Source organism: Apodemus sylvaticus, chromosome 19 (genome assembly GCF_947179515.1).
Source record: "Apodemus sylvaticus chromosome 19, mApoSyl1.1, whole genome shotgun sequence".
NCBI classification, from domain to species: domain Eukaryota; kingdom Metazoa; phylum Chordata; class Mammalia; order Rodentia; family Muridae; genus Apodemus; species Apodemus sylvaticus.
In genome coordinates this window covers 34399893-34413442 of record NC_067490.1, presented here as the reverse complement: position 1 = coordinate 34413442, position 13550 = coordinate 34399893, and the positions used below count along the sequence as shown (strand labels likewise).

The 13550-nt window shown below is 43.4% G+C and overlaps 1 pseudogene; it reads right to left on the bottom strand.

Moving 5' to 3' along the window:
* Positions 1 to 9430: 9430 nt before the first annotated feature.
* On the bottom strand, positions 9431 to 9526 carry LOC127670325 (uncharacterized; annotated as a pseudogene).
* Positions 9527 to 13550: the final 4024 nt, after the last annotated feature.

Sequence of the window (13550 nt, the reverse complement as noted above, 5' to 3'; positions counted from 1 at the left end):
TCCTTCAAGAGGAAAACATATCAGGGCACAGTCATAACCAAAAGCAAAACTCAAATTCCAGTGGTTCAATGTCTGGGATCCAACTCACAATCTTCTGGGCTCCTCCAAGGGCTTGGGTCACTTCTCCAGCTCTGCCCTTTGTAGCACACAGCTTGTCTTCTATGCTCCAACTGCCTGTACTCCACTGCTGCTGCTGTTTTTGGTGGTCATTACATGGTACTGGCATCTCCAAAACACTGCTTGTTAATCACAGCTGATTCTTCAGCTCCAGCTAACCAAAACCACAGAATCTTCACAATCAAAGCATGGCCGTGATAAGAGTCTTTAATCTTCCCTCTGAAATTTCACAAGCCAGGCCTCCATCTTCTGCACTGTTCTCAACATTATCTTCCAAGCTCCTACAGAACTTTCCACAGAGCTCTTAACATCCTAATGGCTCTTCTAGCTCAAAGTTCCAAATTCCTTCCACTGTCCTCCCCAAAACATGGTCAGGTTGTCACAGGAATACCCCACTATGCTGGTACCAATTTGTCTTAGTCAGGGTTTCTGTTCCTGCACAAACATCATGACCAAGAAGCAAGTTGGGGAGGAAAGGGTTTATTCACCTTACACTTCTGCATTGCTGTTCATCACAAAAGGAAGTCAGGACTGGAACTCAAGCAGGAGCTGATGCAGAGGCCATGGAGAGATGTTCCTTACTGGCTTGCTTCCCCTGACTTGCTCAGCCTGCTCTCTTATAGAACCCAAGAGCACCAGCCCAGAGATGGCACCACCCACAAGGGGCCCTCCCCTCTTGATCACTAATTGAGAAAATGCCTCACAGATGGATCACATGGGGGTTCTTCCCCAACTGAAACTCCTTTCTCTCTGATAACTCCAACCTGTATCAAGTTGACACACAAAATCAGCCAGTACAGAGCTAAACATAAAATTCTCAACTGAGAGATCTCAAATGGCTGAAATGCAAGTAATGAAATGTTCAACATCATTAGCCATCAGATAAATGCAAATCAAAACAACCCTGAGATTCCACCCCACACCAGTCAGAAGATCAAAAACTCAGGCGACAGCAGATGCTGGGGAGGATATGGAGAAAGAGGAACACTCTTCCATTGCTAGTGGGACTGCAAGGTGGTAGAACCACTCTTGAAATCAGTCTGGAAGTTCCTCAGAAAACTGGAAATAGTTTTACCTAGGACACAGCTATACCACTCTTAGGCATATATGCAAAGGATGCTCGAACACATAACAAGGACACATGTTCTACTATGTTCACAACAGCTTTATTTATATTAGGCAGAAGCTGGAAACAACCCAGATGTCCCTTAACAGAGGAATGGATACAGAAAATGTGGTATATTTACATAATGCAGTACTACTCAGCTATTAAAAATGATGATTTCATGAAATTTGCAGACAAATGGGTGGAACTTGAAAATATTATCCTAAGTGTTTTAACCTAGTCACAAAGAACACACAAGGTATGTACTCACTGATAAGTGGATATTAGTCAAAAAGAGTCTCAAAATCCCCATGATCCAACTCACAAACTGTATGAAAGCCAAGAAGAAAGAAGACCATACCAAAGTGTGATGCTACAGTCCTACTCAGAAGGGGGACAAAAGTAATCTGGAGAAGTAGAGGAAGAGAGTGATCTGAGAGGGAGATAGGAGGGGGTTGGGAAAGGGGGGCTGGCTCAGATAAGGGAGGAGATAGAGGAGAAGTACAGAATCATGAATTTGAAAGTAGGAGAGTTGCAGTGGGCAAGGGGAATCTGGAGGTAGCCACTAGAAAGTCCTTCATTCCAGAGACCCAAGAGGCTCCCAAGACCCAACAGGGAGGACACTATCCAAAATGCTCAACACAGGGGAGATAGAACCTGAAGTGGCCATATCCAGTAGATAGATATAGCTCCCAGTTGAGGGATGGGGCCACCCAACCACCTCAAAAATATTAATCCATAATCCTCCTGTCAAAAGGAAATGCAGGGACAAAGAGTGAATCAGAGACTAAAGGAAAGGCCATCCAGAGACTGCCCCACCTAGGGATCCATTCCACCTGCAGACACCAAGCCCAGACACTATTGCTGGTGCCAAGAAGCACCTGCTGACAGGAGCCTGGTATAGGTGTCCCCTGAGAGCTTCTGCCAGAGCTTGATCAATACATATGTGAATGGATGCAGCCAACATCGGACTGAGTGCAGAGACCCCAATGGAGCAGTTAGAGCAATGATTGAAGGAGCTGAAGGGGTTTGTAACCCCATAGGAAGAACAACAATATCAACCAACCAGATCCCCCAAAGGCTATCAGCATCTAAACCACCAACCAAAGAGTATACATGGGGGGGATCCCATGGATTCACCTGGATTTGTAGCAGAGGATTGCCTCATTGGGTATCACTGGGAGGGGATACCCTTGGTCCTGTGGAGGCTGGATGACACAGGGTAGGATAACTCTAGGGCACGGAGGCAGGACTGGGTGTGTGGGTAGGGGCACACCCTCATAGAGGCAGGGTGTGGAGTGAGGGGTTAAGGGTTTGTGGAGAGGTAACTGGGAAGGCGGGTAACATTTGTAATGTCATTAAATAAAATAACCAATAAAAAATGAAAAAATCAAATGCTTAGTATAAAATAGATACTGTTCTTAGATAAGTAAGAAGATAACTTTCTGAAGCAAGCATTTGTTATCCCTACTGTACAAAGAGAAAATGGAGGCACACAATGGTGACCACCTACTGAGCAGAACCGGAGACAGGCTGAGAATATGCAGCTGAAGATCTTTCATTCTTCATGTCATTCCTGACCCTTAGTGTGTCCCCAGTTGCCAGGAGCTATTCTCACATAGATCTCAAAACCTCCTCCTTTCAGCCATCTTACATGCTCAAGCCTGCTTTTAGAAGGAAAAATACTAGCTCTCAAGTTAGCCAAGTAGCAAGGTGGTTATCACATACAGAGCTCACCAGAGTTGCTTAGAACAAACAGGGCTCACCTGCAGTTAGGTTACCACAGCAATCCCTTTCCACTTCACCTCCTTGTGATCATTTTAGCTAGCCAGTTTCCTTGAGATTCAGTCAGCTTTCCCATGAGATTCTGAGAGACAATTCTGAGAGACTACTCCCTAGAGACAATGTTTACAGACAATGTTTGCCCCCGAGAGACTGTTCCCTGGAGACAATGTTTGCCCCCTCATACCCCCTCCCTACATCCTGCTTGCTTTCCTTTATATTTCTGTGTGTGAGAAAATAAAATTTGACAGCTTGATCAGAATCCTGTCTTGCTGTCCATGTCTTGTGTCTCTTGTCCTCCATTCTCCCCTAGTTGGTCCAGGGAACCCCATTGACTGTCCTGTGGGTAGGGACACCTAGTCACTAAGAGTCTGTGACTGAAAGATTCAGGAAGTAGTCAGTATCTTCAGAATTCATTTACTGGTTAGCCTCCACCTTAGAAGTAAATGAGAACTATTTTCTCTCTCTCTCTCTCTCTCTCTCTCTCTCTCTCTCTCTCTCTCTCTCTCTCTCAGATTGTGACTACAGTTTTCTTTTCAAATGTTCTAGACACATTTACTTCTTTAGGGCAATATTAACTACAGCAGACATTTTAAATGTACTATCTCATTTTGTCTCTGTGTGAGCCATAACACTTATAAGTAAACTTTATGGAGATGATTTTAATTAAATGTTACACAGCCAATTCGATTAACATAATATTGAATTTCTCTAAGGAAATGGATCCTCTATGAGCTGAGAAATTGGGATCATAAAGAGTTTGAGGAGGTTTACCTGAAGTTATCTGACAGTAAGCTGCTGTATCATCATATGCCTTACCAAGCAAAACCAAGTAACAGGCTGACCTCCCACTTCTTGACATTGTATCTCTCTTAGGAAAACTATCTGAACTGTGCTCATTCCTCAGGTAAAGCAGAACATGGGGGTCAACCTTACAAAGGTTCCATCACTAGAATGTTGTGATGGGAAGAAAACTGACCGGGGCAAGAAGGATTTTCTAGACCTCTAAGTAGTCTTTTGCCCCAGTAACTCTCCGTCAATCACAGTTGTTGGGGTAATATGTGATCCCAGATCTTCCATGTAAAAATTAGTAACTCTTTTAAAACAAAGTAGAGGACCAGAGGTGATTCATGTGCTTTCTATGTGCCGTGACTATCTGTAGAGTAGTGACAAGCATCAACCCTAACATTTCTAGATTTCATCAATGGAATAAAAAGAAAAATGGCATATGAAAAAACAGGAGAAGGAGAATATCCACACTGAAGTGCAGGCTCAAAAAAAACTCTCTCTCTCTCTCTCTCTCTCTCTCTCTCTCTCTCTCTCTCTCTCTCTCTGTGTGTGTGTGTGTGTGTGTGTGTGTGTGTGTGTGTGTGTGTAGGGTGTCACATTAGTATGGATGTCACAGCGGTCAGAGGCATCACATCATTCTAGATCTGGAGTTATAGGCAGTCATGCGCTGCCTGATGTGGATGCTGGGAATTAAACTCAGAATCTCTGCAAGAAGAGTACATGCTCAACCTCTGAGCTATCTCATTAAAATAAAGCTAAATCTAGAAATGTTAGGATTGATGCTTGTCACTACTCATTCCATTCTCAGGAGGTTACTCTGTTTATTGTTGTGAGAAATGTAAAACGTCACTACATTTGCCGTTTTAGGTATCCAATTCTTTGACATTCACCATATTCATATTATTGTGGTACAACAGTCAATTTCCAAAATATTTTCATCATTACAAGGAATAATTGTTTACTCATTATACAGTAACTCTCCATTCTCACAATCCCCAGGTCTCAGTAACTTTCTACTGTCCCTATTAATATGCCTAATTGTCACATACCTGTCCCTCTGGTACAAGGACATAGTGTTTGCCCTATTAGCCCTGATTTGGTTAGTACAATGTTCTCTGAGTTAATCTGTGCTGGAATTTGTACTAGATTTTTGTTCCTTTTCAAGATTAAAGCATATCTCATTGTGTAACTATACCACATTTCATTTATTTCACTTGGGCATTTTGGTTGTTTCTTCCCTGGACTATTGCAAACATCACTGCTATGAGCATGGACACTTGCTGGAGTACTTTAAGCAAAAGAATAATTTGATAAGATTTACATTTTAGAAAAATGTACCTTATGTACCTTATACCTGCCAATTCATAATCAAGGAGCAGAAATCACATCAGTGACTCACAGAAATAGTTATTACAAAGTTAAATGAGAAGGGTGGAAGGCAGTCATAGAGAGAGGGAGGGAGGGAGAAAAGGAGTGAAAGAAGGAGGGAGGGAAGGAGGGAGGGAGAGAGAGAGAGAGAGAGAGAGAGAGAGAGAGAGAGAGAGAGAGAGAACAATACATCATCACAGAAGTGGGAAATCTCAGAAAGCATCTACCACTTGAGAGCTGGAGAATAAAGTTAGAATCAAGCACATAATCCCAGGAGATGCACTACAGAGAATGTTCAGGCCTTTGAGAACAGAGCACAGGAAAGTTGGATCTACTATCTCTGTGCTCAGAGAAAGAGACATCAGCATCTCTACACTCTAGGACAGGCATCATCACCTGGCCAATACTGATACTGGTGTCTGAACACATGTAACAAGTCTATTTCTATAAGCATTGAAAAGACTGAAAATTGATTCAAATGCTGGAACAAAGGAATCAACAAATGAGGGACAAAAGTAACACAAAGACAGACAGCTGCAGGACAGAGCAAATTTCTGCCCTGACCCCTCTCCTATGGACTTCCTCCAGTGGTTCTCACTCCTGGAGCTGATGTGAGCTGCAGAGTCACAAATCACAATAGAGAAAGATGGGTAGAAAGATGGGATAAATCTTAATACTAGAATAGTTCTAGAAAGGTATGGGGAAAGAAAAGGGGAGATGAGTTTGGAGTCTGAATAAAGTAAAGGTTTGGCTTGTTCTCAAGAGGCAATCCATGGTGGTGACTGTCAGTTTGATATCCCTTTATTGGGATTAGTCATTAGCTATTCCTATCCTTTGTAACTTCGTCCACTTACCATATAGCTGACCAACCCACTGGACTCACCTAATTCAAGCAACATTCATATTGTCTTTCTGTACTTTAAAATTTTTAAAGCTGTGTGCAAAATATGGAGGTTCTTTGTACAGAGCCATATTGGGGCAGTCATTCACATGGTTTGAGTTTGACTTTGGTCAAGGACAATCCCTGGCTTCAGGCAGGAATCTGCCCTTAGGACATAATAGGGAAGTAGGTTAAAGCAGGAATTTTTATCCTTGGGTGGAGTGCTAAGAGTGTACTTGACTATGGTCAAGGTTAACTTCTCCCAGATAGCCAGGATCCTGCTCCACCTAGGGTGGAGTGCTTGAAGTAAAGGTTAAGTTCCTTGTTCCTCCAGGTCTAGGAATTCCTGAATTAAGCAGGTGACCCACCCAGCTGCCGGAGCAGTCAAGACAAGGACCTCCAAGAGAAGCTAGACAACTTCCACCAGAACTCAGCCCGGAGTCTGGGGGGAAGGGTTTGCCCAAACTGTTAAAAGGTTTGGCGCCATTAAAGTTTCCGGCTTTGATCAGTGAATATTGTCTTGGCCCTTTTTCTTTTCACTTCTTCCCTATCCATCCCTCAGTTTCTGTTCCAGCAACCCAGTTCATAATAGCTGCAGGCAGCTATGGAATCCAACAGTTCTTAGAGTTGGGGGTCAAGTAAACTGATCTGCAGACACCAGCTGCAGAGGTCACTGCTTCTTAAGCTAAGTAGAGTACCCATTGATTCATGTATTATCTACCCTCTTGGAACTTATATTTGGGGCTATTGAAGGCACTTTAGCAAATGCCACAACTCAGTGTTGCTAAATGTTATCAAAGAAGGAAGTAAATTGGTTGTACTGTAAGTACCACACAGGAGGGACACTCAGGGCCATGGGTTGGGACTAAAAGTAGAGAAGCAGAAGTAGGGTAGGTGTGAGACAGAGAGTCAAGCATTCTACCACTGATCAGTTTGGAGGTCCAGAGAAATAGGATGCAAAGTTTGAGGAAATTAAAGCAATCTAGCATGGTTAACATAAAGGTGGTGGGAGTTAGTCTATGACCTGATTATATTAATTAATTTATTAATTTATTATTTATTTATTTATTTTTGGTTGTTTTGAGACAGGGTTTCTCTGTGTAGCCCTGACTGTCCTGGAACTCACTCTGTAGACCAGGCTGGCCTCAAACTCAGAAATCCACCTGCCTCTGCCTCCCAAGTGCTGGCATTAAAGGTGTGCGCCACCACTGCCTGGCCTGATTATATTTATGCCAACTTGATACAAACTATAGTCATCTGAGAGGAAGAAACCTCAATTGAGAAAATTGCCTCCATAAGATCAGGCTGTGGGCCAACCTGTACAGCATTTTCTTAGTGATTGATGTGGAAAAGCATATCCTATACTGCGCTAATGGTCCTAGAAAGTAGACTGAGCAAGTCATGGGGAGGAAGCCAGTAATCAGCACCCTCCTTGGACTCTACATCGACTCCTGCCTCCAGATTCCTACCATGTTTGAGCTCCTGTCCTGACTTTCTTCAATGAAGAACAGTACTGTGGAAGTATAATCCAAACAGACCATTTCCTCGACAAAAGAGACTTGAATTTTGGTCATGGTGTTTCATCACAGTGACAGAAAAGCAAACTAAGACATGTTGGTGCTGGTTTAGTGGGGTATTCCTGTGACAAACATGACCATGCTTAGGTAAGAATTGTGGAAGGACTTTGGAACCTTGGGCTAGAAAAGCCATTGAGTGTTAAGAATTCAATGGGGTGTTTTGTAGGAGCTTGGATAGTAAGAATGTTGAGAAGAGCGTAGGTGAGGGAAACTTCCTCCTTGTTTCAGAAGGAAGTTTACTATATCAGGGCTGTTTGTTATTTTGAATTAAGATTCTTTCTTTCTGGTCAACTGGGGCTGAAAAGTTCTGATTAATAAGAGAGGAGCACCATTAAAGTTGCATTAATGGGACAACTGATACTGGTTAGTTGGAGTTAAGAAACTATCCATGAATAAGAAGAGACAGCATAGTCGATGTAGAATCTTCTGGGAAATGTTTCCTGGGAGTCAGCATGAAGAAGCTGTGTTCCAGAGGTGAACAGCCAAATTTGGTAGTGTAAGAGTCACCCAGGTAGTACTTGTTTCCAGAATGTTCTGACCCTACATTCCCCCCTTTTCATTGTGCATGCTTGAATCCTGATGCTATTGTGGATAGTTATACAGCTCATATCCCTGGTCCTCTGTACTTAGCTCTTGATATCTTTGTCTCAGAACCATCAACTGTACTATACCTATGCAATCTTTAATAAAAGCAACTAAGTGATTTAGAGTGTAAGTGCCAAAGGTCAGAAGCAGGAACAAAATGATCAGGGGTCCTAGTAATGTAGAAATCAAAGTAGTAAACCAGGGGAAGCTGTTGAACCAAGACTCAACCCATCCTTGAGTTTGTTCCCTTTCTCTCTTTCTCTTGGCTTGTCCTTCTAGTACCTTTGCCATAGAAACTTTAACCACCCCTGAGAAATCAAGGTAAAAGTGATACTTTTCCCTTATGGCTGTGCAGAGCCCTCCCTGTTATAAAAAGAATAAATCTAGACCATGGTGGTTCTGTAAGACTACTTCAGAGAGGGAGGTTAGGAACTCTTGAAGGTGGGTAATTGATTCTTCCATCCTCTCTATGTCTAAATCTATGACAGTCCTGAGCTCTTGGTAGCTTTTGCCTTGTAATACCATGGAAGAAGTTCCTGTCACTATCCCTGCTGCACCCAGTCTGAGTAAGAGAGACACTGTCAAGGCAGTGATGGGTTCTTGTTTGTAGTCCCTACCCCATCTACCTAGCATCTTTTCATAAGGATGGTAAACCAGCCTCGGTACCAACTGAACTAATATACAAAAATCTCTAGATATATTCAAGACACCAAAGTATACACGGGGGTGAGACCAGTTGAGCAAGCCCAGAATCCATTCTCAGGCAGGATGACATATGAAGAATTGCAAAGGGACTGGTGGGAGGAGGGGACATGACCTAGGCAGAGTCCCATGCCAGTAACTGCCTGTAGGGTGAGTCCTACATCTGACTTCTGGGCCCATCAGCAGGAAGATGACTTGCTAGACAGGCTAATATTGGGGGAAATGAAGAAATGGAGGAGCTATATCATAACAAAGCCAGCAAGAACGAGTTGCTTCGGGCCTGGATTCATTGAGCACTGATCTTACTGATAAGTTCAGTCAGCAGGGCCAGTTCTGAGGGACCAAAAGGGGGTGTTCCCTAGATGTTTGGTGGTCATGACAGTAGTTAACCCTACCTGGGGCTGGCGAACAATGCTCTCCAATGCATGGGGAACTGTCACGGTCAGATTTTGCCCCAGAGTTAATTTATCAGCATCTTTAACTACAACTACCGCCGCCACCTCCGCCACCACCGCCGCCTCCTCCACCAGCGGTCTGATAAAATTTGCATGTCATCCTTGCTCAGGGGCTATGCTATCTGTATCGTTCCAATTTTAGTATATGTGCTGCCGAAGCGAGCACAAGGTCTGATAAATTTATACACTAAAACCATCTGGTCCTGAGGATTTTTTTGTTTGGGAGACTTTTAATGACTGCTTCTATTTCATTATGGCTTAAAGGATTATTTAGATGGTTTATCTGATCCTGATTTAACTTTGGTACCTGGTCTAGAAAATCATTCATTTCATCTAGATTTTCCAGTTTTGTTGAGTATAGGCTTTTGTAGTAAGATCTGATAATATTTTTTAATTTTTCGAATTTCCATTGCTATGTTTCCCTTCTCATTTCTGATTTTGTTAATTTGCATACTGTCTCTGTACCCTCTGGTTAGTCTGGCTAAGAGTTTATTGATCTTGTTGATAGATCAACAAAGAGCAAGCTCCTGGTTTTGTTGATTCATTGTATAGCTCTCTTTGCTTCTACTTGGTTGATTTCAGTCTTGAGTTTGTTTCCTGTTGTCTATTCCTCTTGAGTGTATTTGCTTCTTTTTGTTTTAGAGCTTTCAGATTTTTTCTAGAGCTTTTGGATGTGCTGTTAAGCTGCTAGTGTAAGCTCGCTCCAATTTCTGTTTCTTTCTCTCTCTTTCGTTAGTTTAGTTTTAGTTTTTTATTTTTATTTAAAAAAAAACCCAGGATAGCTAAAACTATTCTCAGCAACAAAAGAAAGTCTGGGGGAATCAGTATCCCTGACCTCAAGCAATACTACAGAGCAATAGTGTTAAAAACTGCATGGTATTGGTACAGTGACAGGCAGGCAGATCAATGGAACAGGATTGAAGATCCAGAAATGAACCCATACACCTATGGCCACTTGATCCTCGACAAAGGGGCTGAAAATGGATAATGGAAAAAAGATAGCCTTTTCAACAAATGGTGCTGGTTCAACTGGAGGTCAGCATGCAGAAGAATGCAAATTGATCCATCCTTGTCTCCTTGTACTAAGCTCAAATCCAAATGGATCAAGGACCTCCACATAAAGCCAGACCCTCTGAAGCTACTAGAAAAGAAACTGGGGAAGACCCTTGAGGACATTGGTACAGGGAGAAAATTTCTGAACAGAACACCAATAGCATATGCTCTAAGATCAAGAATTGACAAATGGGACCTCATAAAATTACAAAGTTTCTGTACGGCAAAGGACACCATCAAAAGGACAAATCGGCAACCAACAAATTGGGAAAAGATCTTCACCAATCCTACATCAGATAGAGGGCTAATATCCAATATATATAAAGAACTCAAGAAGTTAGACTCCAGAAAACCAAACAACCCTATTAAAAACTGGGGTACAGAGTTAAACAAAGAATTCTTACCTCAAGAACTTCGGGTGGCGGAGAAGCATCTTAAAAAATACTCAACTTCATTAGTCATTAGGGAAATGCAAATCAAAACAACCCTGAGATTTCATCTTACACCAGCCAGAATGGCTAAGATTAAAAATTCAGGAGACAGCAGGTGTTGGAGAGGGTGTGGAGAAAAAGGAACACTCCTCCACTGCTGGTGGGGTTGCAAATTGGTACAACCACTCTGGAAAGCAGTCTGGTGGTTCCTCCGAAAACTGGGCACCTCTCTTCCAGAAGATCCTGCTATACCACTCCTGGGCATATACCCAGAGGATTCCCCACCATGTAATAAGGATACATGCTCTACTATGTTCATAGCAGCCCTATTTATAATTGCCAGATGCTGGAAAGAACCCAGATATCCCTCAACAGAAGAGTGGATGCAAAAAATGTGGTATATCTACACAATGGAGTACTATTCAGCCATTAGAAACAATGAATTCATGAAATTCTTAGGCAAATGGATGGAGCTAGAAAACATCATACTAAGTGAGGTAACCCAGACTCAAAAGGTGACTCATGGTATGCACTCACTAATAAGTGGATATTAACCTAGAAAACTGGAATACCCCAAACATAATCCATACATCAAATGAGGTACAAGAAGAAAGGAGGAGTGGCCCCTTGTTCTGGAAAGACTCAGTGAAGCTGTATAGGGCAAAACCAGAATGGGGAAGTGGGAAGGGGTGGGTGGGAGGACAGGGGGAGAGAAGGGGACTTATGGGACTTTCAGGGAGTGGGGGGCTAGAAAAGGGGAAATCATTTGAAATGTAAATAAAAAATATATCGAATAAAAAAAAAGGGTAGGTGAGTTCTTGAATCCTTGGGGCAGTCTGGTCCACACAAGTTGCCCAGTCACCCCCTATTCAGGATCCTCCCACTAGAATGCAAAGTAGTCCTGACTTTGGGGACCAGAAGAAGGCATCCTTGAGGTCCAGGGCAGTGTACCAAGTCCTAGAGGGTGGCAAGAAGGTCAATAGGGTATATGGGTTAGGCACAGTAGGGTGAATGTCGGCAACTCTTCGGTTTACCTCTCATAGGTTCTGTACCAGGCGATAATCTTGAATGCCAGGTTTCTTCACAGGCAGGGAGTATTCCAAGCTGATTGGCACTTCTGCAGGATCCCTTGTTCTAGGAGCCTGGTAATGTGGAGCCTGATTCTGTCTTGGGCCTCCCTTGACATTGGATATTGGCACACAGACACTGGGGAGGCTTGGGCTCTGAGCTCCACAAGGATGGGGGTCTGGTTGGTGGCCTTTTCCATCCCAGCAGTCTCAGTCCAAGCCTGGAGAAAGACCTCGAGCCACCAGTCTAGATCCTGGGGTGCCCCATTCGAGGTTTCAATCAACTTGTATTCATCCTCCAGCCTGAAAGTCAGGACATGGATTGGTTCTCCCTGGAGGCCATTATCTTGGGGCCCCTCCAGGAGGAAGCAGATCTGGGCTCCCATTTTGGTGAGCAGGTCCCAGCCAAGAAGAGGGTAGGGACAATCTGGGATAATCATGAAAGAGTGAGACACCCTGTCCATGCCCAAATCAACTGATCTTTGAGTAGTCCATGAATATCATTTGGTCCCAGTGGCACCTTGTACCCATGATTTTTATTTTAGACATGGGCCCATCTGTTTGGAGTAACCCTGAGTGTTGTGCCACAGTGTCTACCAGAAACTGAGTAGGCTTCCCCTCTGCCTTTAGAGTTACCCTGGGTTTGGGGAGGGGTTCCAAGCCCTTTCCCCCCATCGCTTTCTTCACCTAAGGCTAACACCTTCTGGATCTGGGGATGCTTTTCCCAGTCTCAGAGCTTTTCTTCCTGTTTCTTTTTATTGGGGTATTCCTGGGCCCAATGTCCTTCCTCCTTACAGTAAGCACATTGGTCTTTCTCAAGTGGGGGCCTCTGCCTTCTAGCCTGCAGTTCCTGGTCTCCTCTGCTTCCCCACTACTGTTGCTAGAATTCTCTGTAGGTTCTTGTCTTGACACTTTTCTCTCCTAAGTTTTCTGTTCTGCTTCTTTTTGCTTTCTTCCCTCTTTCTCTTCTTCAGTTTCCCTATTATGAGATACCTTTCTCTGCTACTTGCACTAACTCTCTCAAAGACTTATCTTGTAATCCCTTTAGTCTCTGAAGTTTCTTCCTAATGTCTCCCGCAGCCTGATCTATGAATGTCATGCCATAGTCACAGTGGCCTTGTGCTCTTCGGCACTGGGGTCATAGGGTGAATATTGGTGAAACACCTCCATAATCTACTCAAGGAAGGCCGAGGGTGACTCATCTGGGCCCTGCCACACCTCTCTTACGTTGGTTATATTGGTGGGTCACTTAGCAGTGCCCTTGAGACCTGCTACTAGAACCTAGTGGTAGACCTTTATGTGCTCCTTACTGGTAGCCATGTTAAGATCCCATCTGATCTAGTGAAAAGGAACCCTCTATTGATGACAGCCTGGCCAATTGAAGGTGCTCCTGTATCCAATGGGACACTTTTCCTGGGTTCCTGCATGATTCTCACCCAGTCTTCAGTTGTGAAAAGCACTCTCATGAGTTGCTGGATATCATCCAAGTGGGCTGATGAATAAACAGGAGAATCTCAAAAAGATTAATCAATGTTTTATGGATGTCTGAGAAAGGGGGGTGCTGAGCCTTCCAGTTATACGGGTCGGCCGAAAAGAAAGACCAATAGTGCGCTGCCTTATTTTCTTTCTCATCTATGGT